Genomic DNA, 12,964 nt, shown 5'->3' with positions numbered 1-12,964 from the left:
TTATGAATTTATATTCACATACTATATTATACTGCTCTTGCAGCAGCCTTATCTCAGCCAGGTCTGTTATCTCTCTATGTAGACACATGCTAACCCTCAGGGATTCTGTACATGCATTTGTATATTATCTGATCAGCTCCAGGCAACATGTTGACACACTGGATGGGAAAACACTTTCAATCTAAATTGGCAGTTTGCTACTATTAAACATGCCAGGAAAAAGAAAATCTAATTTGTTGTAAAATTCTAAAACGACAGCTACGAACGTAGACAGAAGTCAACAGCGTTCTCTTCAAGTGGAGCTGATGGGGATCATCTGCACCAACAACACACTCATTACATGGCGTCCCAGTGAGCTGCTGAGATGCTGGAACAATCATGGGCATAGCGCGAGGAATAAGTTCAGCCGCACCCAGCTTGACAACTGCTGAAATGGTCGAGCAGGCCGATTATCAACGCCAACAACACGCTCATTATATGGCGTCCCAGCGAGCTGCTAAGGTGCTGGAACAATCACAGCCATAGCCCGAGGAATGACTTCAGCGTCAGGCCAGCTTGACAGCTGCCAAATCACCAGAGCAGGTGGATCATCAATGCCAACAACATGCTCATTATATGGCATGCCAGTGAGCTGCTGAGATGCCAGAAAAATCACGTTTACCGCGCGAGGAATGAGTTCAGCGGCAGGTCGGTTTGACAGCTGCCAAATCACCAGAGCAGGTGGATCATCAACGCCAACAACATGCTCATTATATGACATCCCAGCGAGCTACTGAGATCCCAGAACAATCACGGACACTTAACATCTGCCGAAACGCTGGAGCAGGCAAACCATTGACGGCAGTAATTTGTTGAATATAGGTGGAACATCGATGCCAACAACCCATATATCCACAATAACTGTAGTAGAGTTAACCCAAATTTCTGCTGCTGCATGATAACTTATTTTTATGACTTTTCATTAGTTTTTTGTTGTCTTCTGTGATGAGATCTTATGTTGCAGCTGTTTCACAAATTGCAGAAGTTCGGGTTAACTCTGCTGCATCTGATATAAATATAAAGCTGATTGAAAAAACCATGGTATAAACCAATATAAGAGATTTTATTCTCCTTAAAGATTTGAGTAGAGGCTTGAATACATGGTACCTCTGAAGAAATGGATAATTTAGTAATAAGTTGCAACATGTCACAAAGTCTATCACTTAAATGCTATCCTGTATTGTAGAGATAAGTGTTGTTTCTGGAAGTCCTCTTAGGCATATATTATTACACCAACTGCAATTTTCTGCACCATCAAACAGGCATCTGTGTTTTTGCAGGAGGAAGCATATGAGACCTATCTAAGCTTTATTAACTCTTTCAATATTTGTACACTGTAATTTCTTTATTTCTTCTTTCATTTTGCTGAGCAGTAAGATACACTGATTCTGGAGAAGGTCCAGTAGTTGGTTCATGATATTCATAGTATTGTGCAATGGAACTATTTTCCTATATTCAGCTATAAAATTGTTCCATTAAGTGGTATGTTATAGCTTTCAGCGTTTACTATCATTAACTTCAGTGCACTGTGGAAGATTATTGTATGCCAGATCTAGATAAGACTAGAAATTCGTACCAAACTTGTAAATCTAGTGGTTAAATATGCAATTGGTTTGAAATTGACAACTGCACTTAAAGGGTTATCCAGCTTTTAAAAATATGCCAAAAGTGTGAATGATGTAGGAGAAAAATAATACTACTCTTATGTCACCTGGCGATTCAGCTGTGTGGTTCACGAGGAGAGGTTTTTTTAAAGATGCTGATGCACTGGTACCATACGCCGGCTCTTCTCCATTCTTTTGACAGGTCTGTCCTGGATTGTTGCTGGCACTGTGGTGCCCAGCCTGTGCATATTTTCCATCTTGTTTGGTCCTGTACTTCTCTCCAGCCTCATTGGAGCCAGGTTCAGGACCTCTTGGAATGAGTACTGGGGGTTGGTCTGCCACTGTCTCCTAGTATCTCCTTTATCTTCGCCCCATGCCATTACACAAGTGTGCCCTAAGCCTCTTCCTACTGCTCCTCACCTCTGCTAGCAGCATGATTGCTAAACACTGGTGGCAGCTGCCCCCCCCCCCCCCTCCCAACTTGAAGAGTTGCATGCTAGGATCAGGAACAGGAGGTCATTGGAGTGACCTGGAGTGTCACTGGACAACTGTGCTTAATAATAAGGAGGAGGAGTTTCATACTATTTGGAACCTGTGGGATGCGTTTTGGGCCACCCAGCCTCTTTGACCTAATAACATCTGGACTTTCCCTTTCCCTGTTGATGTTTTTCCCCTGTCTTCTCTGTCCTTGTGTCTTCCTATCTAGTCTTGTCCCTCCTTTTTATCATCTGTCTTCTTTATTTGGATTGTTTTCTATATGACTCTTATTACTTGATATTGTATTCTTGGTTGTATTGTATTGCTATTTTATTTGTATACTTTTTGGTGCAATACAGGTTTATCGTTCTTGTTGTCTCACTTTATCGATAAAACCCTCTAAATAAACAGTTTAAAAAAAAAAAAAAAAGACTGGCTTAAGAAACACATGTCTTAAGAAATGCTGTGCAATGGCCCAGATTTACTAATGGGTACACAGTGTAAACTTACACAGGCAGTGTGAAAATGTGCAAGATGTATCCCAGTGATTGATTCTAGATGTTATCTAGATGTATCTTTATACTGTCTAGTTTACCTTTATACTACCATTTAGTTGGCCTACTTTGAGCCAGATTTTTACAACACAATGGCAGAGCATTTATGTTACAACTTGGCACATTTAAACCACAACCCCTATTCTGAGAACCACATCCACATATTTCACAAGTCAAACATTTTTAGTACAAATTAGATGGGCCAAGAGCTAACCAGATGGGCAAAATATATACCACATACACATCTGGTCTAGTCCACAATAATAAATCTGGGCTCATATTTACAAGAGTGGTAAAATGACACTTTAATTAAGCCCCCATTTAAAAACTAGTCAGGTGTTGGCAGTGTGAAGTACAACCCCTATTACAAAAAGGTTGTGAGGGTGTGTACAATGTAAAGAAAAGTAATCAGCAATAATAAAAAACAGCCAGAGGGTCAATTTGTGTCTAATGACTGTGTCTAAAAAGAACATATTAGAGAGGCAGAGTCTCCCAGAAGCAAAGATGGAGGTCAACCAATCTGTGATAAACTACTTAAAAAAATGGTGGAATGATTTCAGAATAATGTTCCTCAACATAATTGAAAGGACTTTGAATATCCCACAATCTACAGTATATATCATCAAAAGATTCAGAAAATCAGGAGAAATCCATGTGCACAAGGGGCAAAGACAATGAGCACTCAGATGGCAGTGCTTTAAAAACAGGCAAGAATTGGTAATGCTATTCACTGTAAGGGCTCAGAAATACTTCTAGAAATCATTGTATGTGAACACAGTTTCCCATTGCATCCCTAAATCTCATTTAACCCATTCCGACCAGTTTGCAATATTTGATTTTTGTTTTTTACTCCCTGCCTTCCAAAAGCCATAATTGTGTTACTTTTCCATTCACATAGCTGTATTAGGGCTTCTTTTGTGCGGGGCAAATTATAATTAATAATGGTACCATTTAATATTTCATGTAATGCACTGGGAAGCTATAAATACATTTTGGAAACTATTTTCTCTTTTATGGTGTTTACTGTGCTGTAAAAATGGCATGTTTCTTATATTCCTTGAGTCAGCATAATCATAGTGATTCCAAACGTATATATATTTTGTTACTTATTTTGTTTGTGGATACAGAGCTATGTACTGTATATAATATATTGAAATTTTGCTTGTCACTGTACAGCTCTAATTTACTGTTTAGCTCTGTTCTTTGGGCAGTAAACTGTATGGCACTTAGATCAGTTATCCCCATATACTGTTGTACTGCATTTAACAATTTGCTAAACATATATAATTTATGATAACACCTGAATTGGTTCTGACAGAGAATTCCCAAATGGTGATTTATACTTGATGACAATAGGTGCTGAATGAGAATCCCACATCTATATATCTGTTTCTACCAGCAGAATAGGTACCAGCCACTCAGCTAAGCTACTAAGCCTCTACACAACAACAGCAAAGTGCAAGTGACGTAATGTATTAGTAAGTGGTTGTATGTGCATATCATGATGCGGTGACCCCTGCTGGACCAGAGTAAAGGCAGCAAGCTCCTTATGGATTGTATACTTACAGATGGAACTATTAGTATGTAAATAGGTAATTTATAAAACCAAGGTAAAATATGAAGTCAACAGAGATGAGTGAATTTTTCAAAAATTTAATTTGGCAGCTTCACCAAATTTTCCAATACGATTTAATCCAAATTAATTTGCGGCAAATCACATTGTAAAAAATGTGTATTGATCTGGGCAGGATCAACCATGTACTGGAGGCTACTAGAAGCCCGGGTTCACTGGCCGCAGTCATGTTTGACCGTGACATCCAAGGAGTTAAATCCCACAATCAGAGCTGTGCTCTGACTGGGGGTTTTGGAGCAGGGTGTTAGCTGTCAGTTACAGCTAACACCTGCTCCCAATGCCATGGGCTGTCATGAAGGGGTTAAAGGTCTGAGACATGACAGAGCTGGCTGGCTGCTGATTGGCTGCATGCTTGGCATTGTGGGTGATCCCATGTTCCATTGTTCCCTGCCCTGTGTCCTAACATATGCAGCAGCCATTTTAGAAAAAAAATTTGATTTGTCACCACGAAGCATCCAGATTCGATGCAAATCGAATATTTCCTGAAATTCAGATCGAATTACACTTCACCAGCTTTGATTAAGTCATCTCTAGAAATCAAGATAGAGACATTTATTTTTAAATTATTAAACTTTTTCCAGAAATATGTATTTTTGTACTTAGGTACTTTTTTAGCACTTACACTATACTGTGGCATTTGTATGAAATGTTATTAGCAGAAAAGCAATACTGAATTCTGAGAAAAGTGTGATTTCCTGGAAACTTCAGAGATGTTATCTACTAATTTCAGTTCAGCATTTTGTTATTCCTACTTCACTAGTCATATAACATATACTAGAGTTTGACAGTGGCGACCACTCTTCTCATGGACATTGGTTCATATCTTGTATGTATAATGCCTCTATTCTGCACAAACATTCATGTGCACAGATATTTTCACTTGTTCCTGATTTTTGAGCTTGCCTAACCATTATTCCTTAACTAACTCTGTTAATGGATCCTGCTGTGCCCTGTTTGCAGTAGGACAAAGGACTCACTAAACCCATTCCCTTGGCTAAGCCCCACACCTTTGACAGTCTGTGCCCAAGACAGAGCAGCCCAGTAGAAGATGACTGTAGGATTTCTGCAGGATTTCTATAAGATTGTTTGTGTAGTGATCATGAAGAACATTCCTCAGATTGTCACTAGTGAGGACTGCTATATTTCTATATATATTTCTTCAGCTTTTAATTTTGGCTTTAGTGTTCCATTAAAACTATAATTTACTCTGCTTAGGCCATATTATAGAAGGTTGAGTAAGATGATTGAGTTAAATAGGTGACTTATTAGAATTACACCTCAACTGCATTGACAAAGCCTGAATGCGCCTCCATATCCTTAATCTGTTTTGAGAGATTGACAAAATAAAGAAATGCTTTAATAAATGATACAATATACGAGATACGTTCTACATGATTTTAATTGCTCGCTGTCATTTCAATAAACTGCGCATAAATCAATAGTATTCTTAAAGAAGAAAAACGACTCTTTGTCCATTTCTCAGGCTCTATCGCACCCTCCTGCTCCCTCCTAAACTGCTCACTCACTAGGAATTCTCTGCTAAATTCATGTTTGAGATAAGAAAGATTATCAGCACACTGAGAAACTGGGTTACAAACAGTTCATAAAAGTATATAAGATGTTTGCATCTGTTAGACTATGGTAACATCTGTGAGAGACGCAGAGACCCTGTAAACTAAAGTGACCTGCATACAGGTAACCCGCCAAAATGACAGAGACCATACCATATAGCCTATGGACCACATTATAGTCAAAGGAATCTGTCAGTGTCTGTCCATCGACAGATCCATCTATTCAATCCTTCTGTTCCTAAGATGGAACAGAAAAACAGACAATTAGAGATGAGTGGATTTTCCAAAAACTCAATTCAGCAGCTTTGCCGAATTTTCCGATATGATTTGACTAGATTTGAATTAACTTGCGGAAAATTGCGTTAAAAAAAACAGCTATTTCCTGGCTGCAGAGAAGATGTATAAGGTTGCAGAAAACTGTGCCTTGCAGTGGTTTATAGTGATGTTCCAATAGGGGACCTGAACCAGCGATGCACTGATCACTGATTCAGTACTATAGAATGCAATAAATGCCATCTCTTACCATGAAGAGTGAGGAAATCTGATTTGATGCAAATCGAATGTTTTCTGAAATTTAGATTAAATTTCACTTTGGCAGCTAGATTCACTCATCTCTACAGACAATATAATGCATATGTGAACATAGTACTAGATGTTTGAAAAAGTAAAATTTCCATTTAAATGCATGCTTTTTTTACTGAATCATTACGTTCTAGAAATATTTTAGGAAAACAATTTATATCAATGGTTTTATAAGGTGATTACACTTCCATTGCATTAAATACATGGCTAAAAATACAATTCACTACAAAGTTTCATCTAGTTTGTGCCATAAATTGTCAGACCACCTTAAACAGTTCATGGAAAGGCACCACGAAAAGTTCATGAGAATGGACCCTGATATTGCTTCATTGAGCTTTAAATCTATAAGTCAGTCAAAAGATAATTTCAGTAGAATGCAAGATGCCCTTTCGTGGAGGGTCCTCTATCTTATTGTAGCAGTCGTCCTCAATGTTAGTCTATTGTACTTGTTCTTGTGATGATGCTCCTCGCCTTTTTCCTTTTTCTCCATTATATATATATACATGAGCCAAAACCAAAGTTAGCTGTTACAGGGTTAATAGTAGCTAGGGTATGTGCTGAAGAAATAATGTACCCTGAAATATATTGTAGAATTAGAACTCCCCTTGAGGTCTATTATCTGTATGAAAAAGCCCAGCTAGTAACCCTGGGATATTATATGACACCAGTGGCGTTACTACCGCCATAGCAGCAGAGACAGCTGCCACAGAGCCCGGGACATTAGGGGCCCGGTGACAGCCGCTACCGCTGCTATCATTATACTCAGGGGTCTTTTCGGACCCCCGAGTATAATGATTGGCGGACCGGGAGAGGTAAGAAACATAAAAAACATGTCACTTACCTCTCCACGATCCTGCCAGGCCTCCTTCCTGATGTCCTTTCTGACGTCTCTGATGTCACATGAACCCGGCCTACATCCCGGGTCATGTGACGTCCGACGTCATTGAACAAGGACGGCAGCGGAGAAGGCAGCAGAGAAGACCGCGTAAGAGCCGGGGGACAGGTAAGTAATAGTAGTTTTTTATGTTTTTATTCCCCCGGGTCTCCGATTATTATACTGTGGGGTCTGAAAAGACCCCAGAGTATAATAATTGTTTATGGGTGTCCAAAGTGGGACATAATACTGTGTGCAGGGGACACTATGGGGCATAATACTGTGTGCAGGGGCCACTATGGGGGATAATACTGTGTGCAGGCGACACTATGGAGAATAATACTGTGTGGAGGGGCCACTATTGTGGATAATACTGTGTGCAGGGGCCACTATGGGGGATAATACTGTGCGCAGGGCCACTATGGGGGATAATACTGTGTTAAGGGGCCACTATGGGGCATAATAGAACTTGCAGAAATGCGTAAGAGGGGGTCAGTCGAGGTCTTCGGCATCGGTGTCAGTCGGTGTGGGGGGGGTGCCCATGTCAAAAGTTCGCCACGGGGCCTCGCCATTCCTAGTTACGCCACTGTATGACACCTTTTCCACCACGTCCAATGTCTCCCTAATATATTGTTAGGGGTATAGTATAGTATATGAGGCAACCTCTAAAGTTTACAATTTAAAGATTTTGTATTAGCCAGTAAAAGTAAAAAGCTATAGAGATTTTACTTTGTATACCACATTACCAACGAGAAGGAAAGGTATTACAGGCTATCAGATCACTAAGCAGGTTTTATAGCAAATATAGAGAATGCATCTGAAATTGAAAACAGAACTTTTTCAATAGAGAACTGAAATCACGGATATAGGATTTACTGCAAGTAAACACACTTGGATGTAGAAATGAAATCTATCTATCTATAAAATAATCAGCTCGTACTATTTTAACTTCTTCCTCCCCTGAGCAAGCACTGGTCATTCTTCTGTGCACACAATAGGCAGCTACCTGTGGAAGGCATTCAATACACTGGTGTAAAAACAACTCACATAGCTCTGGATACTGGTGAAATACAGGCAATATCTAATAAACAGAATATCGATAATATTGATATTGAAAATAATCATAAGTCATATGTCCAATTCCCAGAGACTAGCATGTACCGTACAAGTATCATGCATTGCTCTTATTGGCATTGCTCTTATTCTTATTTAATAAGTACCACACAATATAAGTGATAATGTGCCTTTAAGATGTTTTACTATTTCTTTAATTTGTCTTTAGGTTACTGCAAGGCAAGACTGTGTTATGGAAACACAGCTTTTTTGTTGCAGATTTTGATTGGGTTTTTTTTAGCGAAAGCAAAGAATGGCTACAAAAGTAATGGGAAATATCTAAGAAATTCTTATACTTCTACCTATACAATAATACAATACATTTTATTTATATAGCGCCAACATATTCCGCAGCACTGTACAATTTATAGGGTTCAGATACAGACATACATAACAAAGAACGTCATTTCACACAATGGGACTGAGGGCCCTGCTCAAAAGAGCTTACAATCTATGAGGTAGAGAGGGTGACACAAGAGGTAGCAGGGGCGGCATTGCTTATACAGTGTTCAGACAATTTTGTAATAGAGGTTACAGTCATTACACAAACAAAACTTTGTGAGCCGTCACTAGTCGTTTCCTTTAACATGTGAATAGAGCTTGGACAACTATGTTAGGCTGAAAAGGCATCAAGAACGGAAGGGTTAGCATTAGGAATTGTGATAGGCTTGTCTGAAAAGATGTGTCTTTAGTTTGCGTTTGAAACTGTAGAAGTTGGGAGTTAATCTGATTGTCCAGGGTAGAGCATTCCAGAGAAGTGGTGCAGCTCGGGAGAAGTCTTGTATACGAGCGTGGGAGGTTCTGATAATAGAGGATGTAAGTGTTAGATCATTGAGTGAGCGGAGAACACGGGTTGGGCGGTAGACAGAGATGGGGGAAGAAATGTAGGGAGGTGCGGCATTATGGAGAGCCTTGTGGATGAGGGTGATAACTTTATATTTTATTCTATAATGAATAGGCAGCCAGTGTAGTGACTGGCACAGACCAGAGGCATCGCTGTAGCGTCTAGCCTGATAGATGAGCCTGGCCGCTGCATTCAGAATAGATTGTAGAGGGGAGAGTTTAGTGAGGGGAAGACCGATTAGTAAGGAGTTACAGTAGTCAAGGCGAGAATGAATCAGAGAGACGATAAGTGTCTTTAGGTATCTCTGGTAAGGAAAGGGCGTATTCTGGAGATGTTTTTGAGGTGGAGGTGACATGAACGTGCGAGTGATTCAATATGAGGGGTGAAGGAAAGGTCTGCGTCAAATATGACCCCGAGGCAGCGGGCATGCTGCCTAGGAGTTATAGTAAGGCCTGAGACTGCAATGGATATATCAGGGACAGATCTGTTAGATGGTAGAAACAGTAGTAGTTCAGTCTTAGAGAGATTTAGTTTCAGATAGAGCCAGGACATGATATTAGAGACAGCAGAGAGACAGTCACTGGTGTTCTGTATGAGTGCAGGGGTGATGTCACGGGAAGATGTGTATAATTGGGTGTCATCAGCATAAAGATGGTACCTGAAGCCAAATCTGGCAATGGTTTGTCCAATGGGGGCTGTGTAGAGAGAAAAAAGCAGGGGGCCGAGGACCGAGCCCTGAGGAACCCCAACAGCAAGGGAAAGAGGGGAGGAAACAGAGCCCGCGAATGATACACTGAAAGTGCGGTCTGAGAGATAAGAGGAGAACCAGGAGAGCGCAGTGTCCATGGCTTTGGCTCAAAAATCCACAACAAAATTTGTAGCAAAAAAATAGTGTTTCTGCATTATGGGGCCTCAGCCTAAACAAGGACTTTAGGACCAGAGGCAGTAGGTCAGCCCCAGACTAATTGTCCACCCACACTCACATTACATTACATACAGGGGCCGCATCACCCATAGAGAATTAGCATAAGTCTGAGCTTTGTGAGGGATGCAGTGTTTAAGGATGTGTCACTCACAGATGCTGATGTGGGGCTCAAGGAGGATTGCAAGGGAGAGAACATGCCTATGTGGTGGATTCTGGGAGTGGTAGTCATGGAACAGGTGTCTCTAGGCTCTCTCCCTCAGGTACAGCACAGTGGTGGGGGAACACACCCCAGGGTGCTCCCTTTGGTGAATGATGGGTGTAGCAGTGTGGCCTGGCCCTGGGATGTACCAAAGATAACACACACATGGAGGCAAGAAGGATGGTGAAAGTAATGCAAGACTTATTGAAAAAACCTTCCAAACAGCCAACATCAGGTATACAGTTCACGCAGATAACTCTCAATATGGAGGTGCACAGCAAGGTAGTGATATAAGATAGTAAATGGATTTCAAGTGAATGGATTAGAAAACTGACCACTGGGTTTCTGTCTTCTGTCCAGTTTCTCTCGACAGAAGATGGAAACCCGAAAGTGGAGACTGAGCAAAGGTGTGAACCCGCCCTTATGAGTAGAGATCAAGATGTTTCCACCTTTACCTTTCCTTCAATTTGGTTAATGACTCCAATTTCTTACTAAACACATTCAATACACTATCATGATATCCTAGCACAAGCATTAACAGATTGTAATTCACGTTACAACCACTGTGTAGCCATATACATATGGGGTAGGTATCTTGTGAAATTGTGTGTTTTTTAAAATCTGGTCATCTCCTGCTACTCATCTTAGAATACGTCCTGCCAAGTGGTAAGAATAAATTTGTACTTTCCCCTTTAAGCTATGCTTCTAGGAGATGATACCTCTGGACATACCATCCTATGGAACTTGTGATTATTATGTTATTAATGGAAGTACCTCCATGTTCTTCTGTATTTTACTGCAATTTAATGCAATTTTAATGAATCAGTTATATACAAAATAAACAGCACATATTCCCCTATGCAGCTTTTTTTTCCAATTTCAAATCAAGTTCAACATATGGTAGCAAATCCATCAATCAATTACTTTTAGAGATGAGCGAGTAATGTTCGATCGAGTAGGTGTTCGATCGAATACTACGGTATTCGAAATACTTGTACTCAATCGAACACTACTAGCTGTTCGAAGTTTAAGGTTCGATGCAGAACCAGCGTTGATTGGCAGAATGCTATACATTCTGCCAATCAACGCTGGTTCTTCTCTTACCTTTAGAAGTCTTCTCCGTGCAGCGTCCCCACGGCGTCTTCCGGCTGGAATTCACTCTACCTAGGCATCCGGCCTAGGCAGAGCCGACTGCGCATGCGCGGGAATGCCCTCGCATGCGCAGTCGGCTCTGCTCAGGCGTCGGGCTGGGCAGAGCCGACTGCGCATGTGCAGTCGGCTCTGCCTAGGCCCCGATGCCTAGGCAGAGTGAATTCCAGCCAGAAGAAGATGCGGGGACGCTGCATCGGGAGAAGACTTCAAGGAGAATCCAGCCCGACCGTCACTTGTGGACTTGGTAAGTATAATTTTATTGAATGTTGCCTACCCCTGAAACGAGCATTTCCCCCCATAGACTATAATGGGGTTCGAAATCCGTTCGAACAGTCGAACAGTGTGCAGCTGTTCAAATTGGATTTCGAACCTCAGACATTTTAGTGTTCGCTCATCTCTAATTACTTTAATTGTATGCTATATACTATAGAGTGCAGATTTCACACAACTCTGCAAATGCTGTGTAAGTTCTTCAAAATCATTTCAATAACCAACTTATATTTAAGAAACTGAATACAGCTAGAAGATTATGAAGTACAGTAAATATGTTTTTGTCATCTCCCCAAGAACTAATCAATACTACATTTTTACTTGAAAGGTTATTGATGAAGACTTGACTTACATCAATACTGATTTGGCAATTTGAAGGAACACTTACTTTAAAGTATGGGTACTATTTGTAATGCCTGGTCAATAATCTGCAACACTTAAGGAACCTATTATTGGAAAAACTTGTGGAAGTTTTACTTCTCAAGTGGCAAGTCGTTCTGTATAATAAAATTCACATTGATAATATAATTTTGCATACATTATGCTTGAAAGCTATTATAAAAGGATAAATGATTTACACTTAGAGTGCAAAACAATAAGATGCATAAGATGTGCAGAACTTTCCATATCTTATGTAAATACTGCATGTGCAAAAACATGTGAAACTGAAACATTTTCCTGATGAATAGACAATAATAGACATCTCTAGTTGAAAATTAACCTTTATATTTCATAGTCATTTAAAAAGTCACATTTTCTCAAACTGCAAACACAGCAAAATATACTTCCCTGTCTCAAAACACACAACAGCTTGGTCTGTGTTGAAATAGTTATTGAAATTTGCTATATCCACTTCCATTTGCTGGAAAATGATTACACAAAACCTTGGTAGCGCACAATTCTGTTGCATGATCACATTTTTATGGTAGTCAAAAAAGTAAAACCTTAAAGGGGTATTACCACAAACATAACCATGTTTAACCCCTTCCCGCCGATGGCATTTTTTGATTTTCGTTTTTCGTTTTTGACTCCCCTCCTTCTAAACCCCATAACTTTTTTATTTCTCCGCTCCCAGAGTCATATGAGGTCTTAATTTTTGCGGGACAATTTTTTCTTCATGATGCCAC

Source organism: Leptodactylus fuscus, chromosome 1, assembly GCF_031893055.1.
Source record: "Leptodactylus fuscus isolate aLepFus1 chromosome 1, aLepFus1.hap2, whole genome shotgun sequence".
In the NCBI taxonomy this organism is placed as follows: Eukaryota; Metazoa; Chordata; class Amphibia; order Anura; family Leptodactylidae; genus Leptodactylus; species Leptodactylus fuscus.
This window is presented reverse-complemented; position numbering follows the sequence as displayed.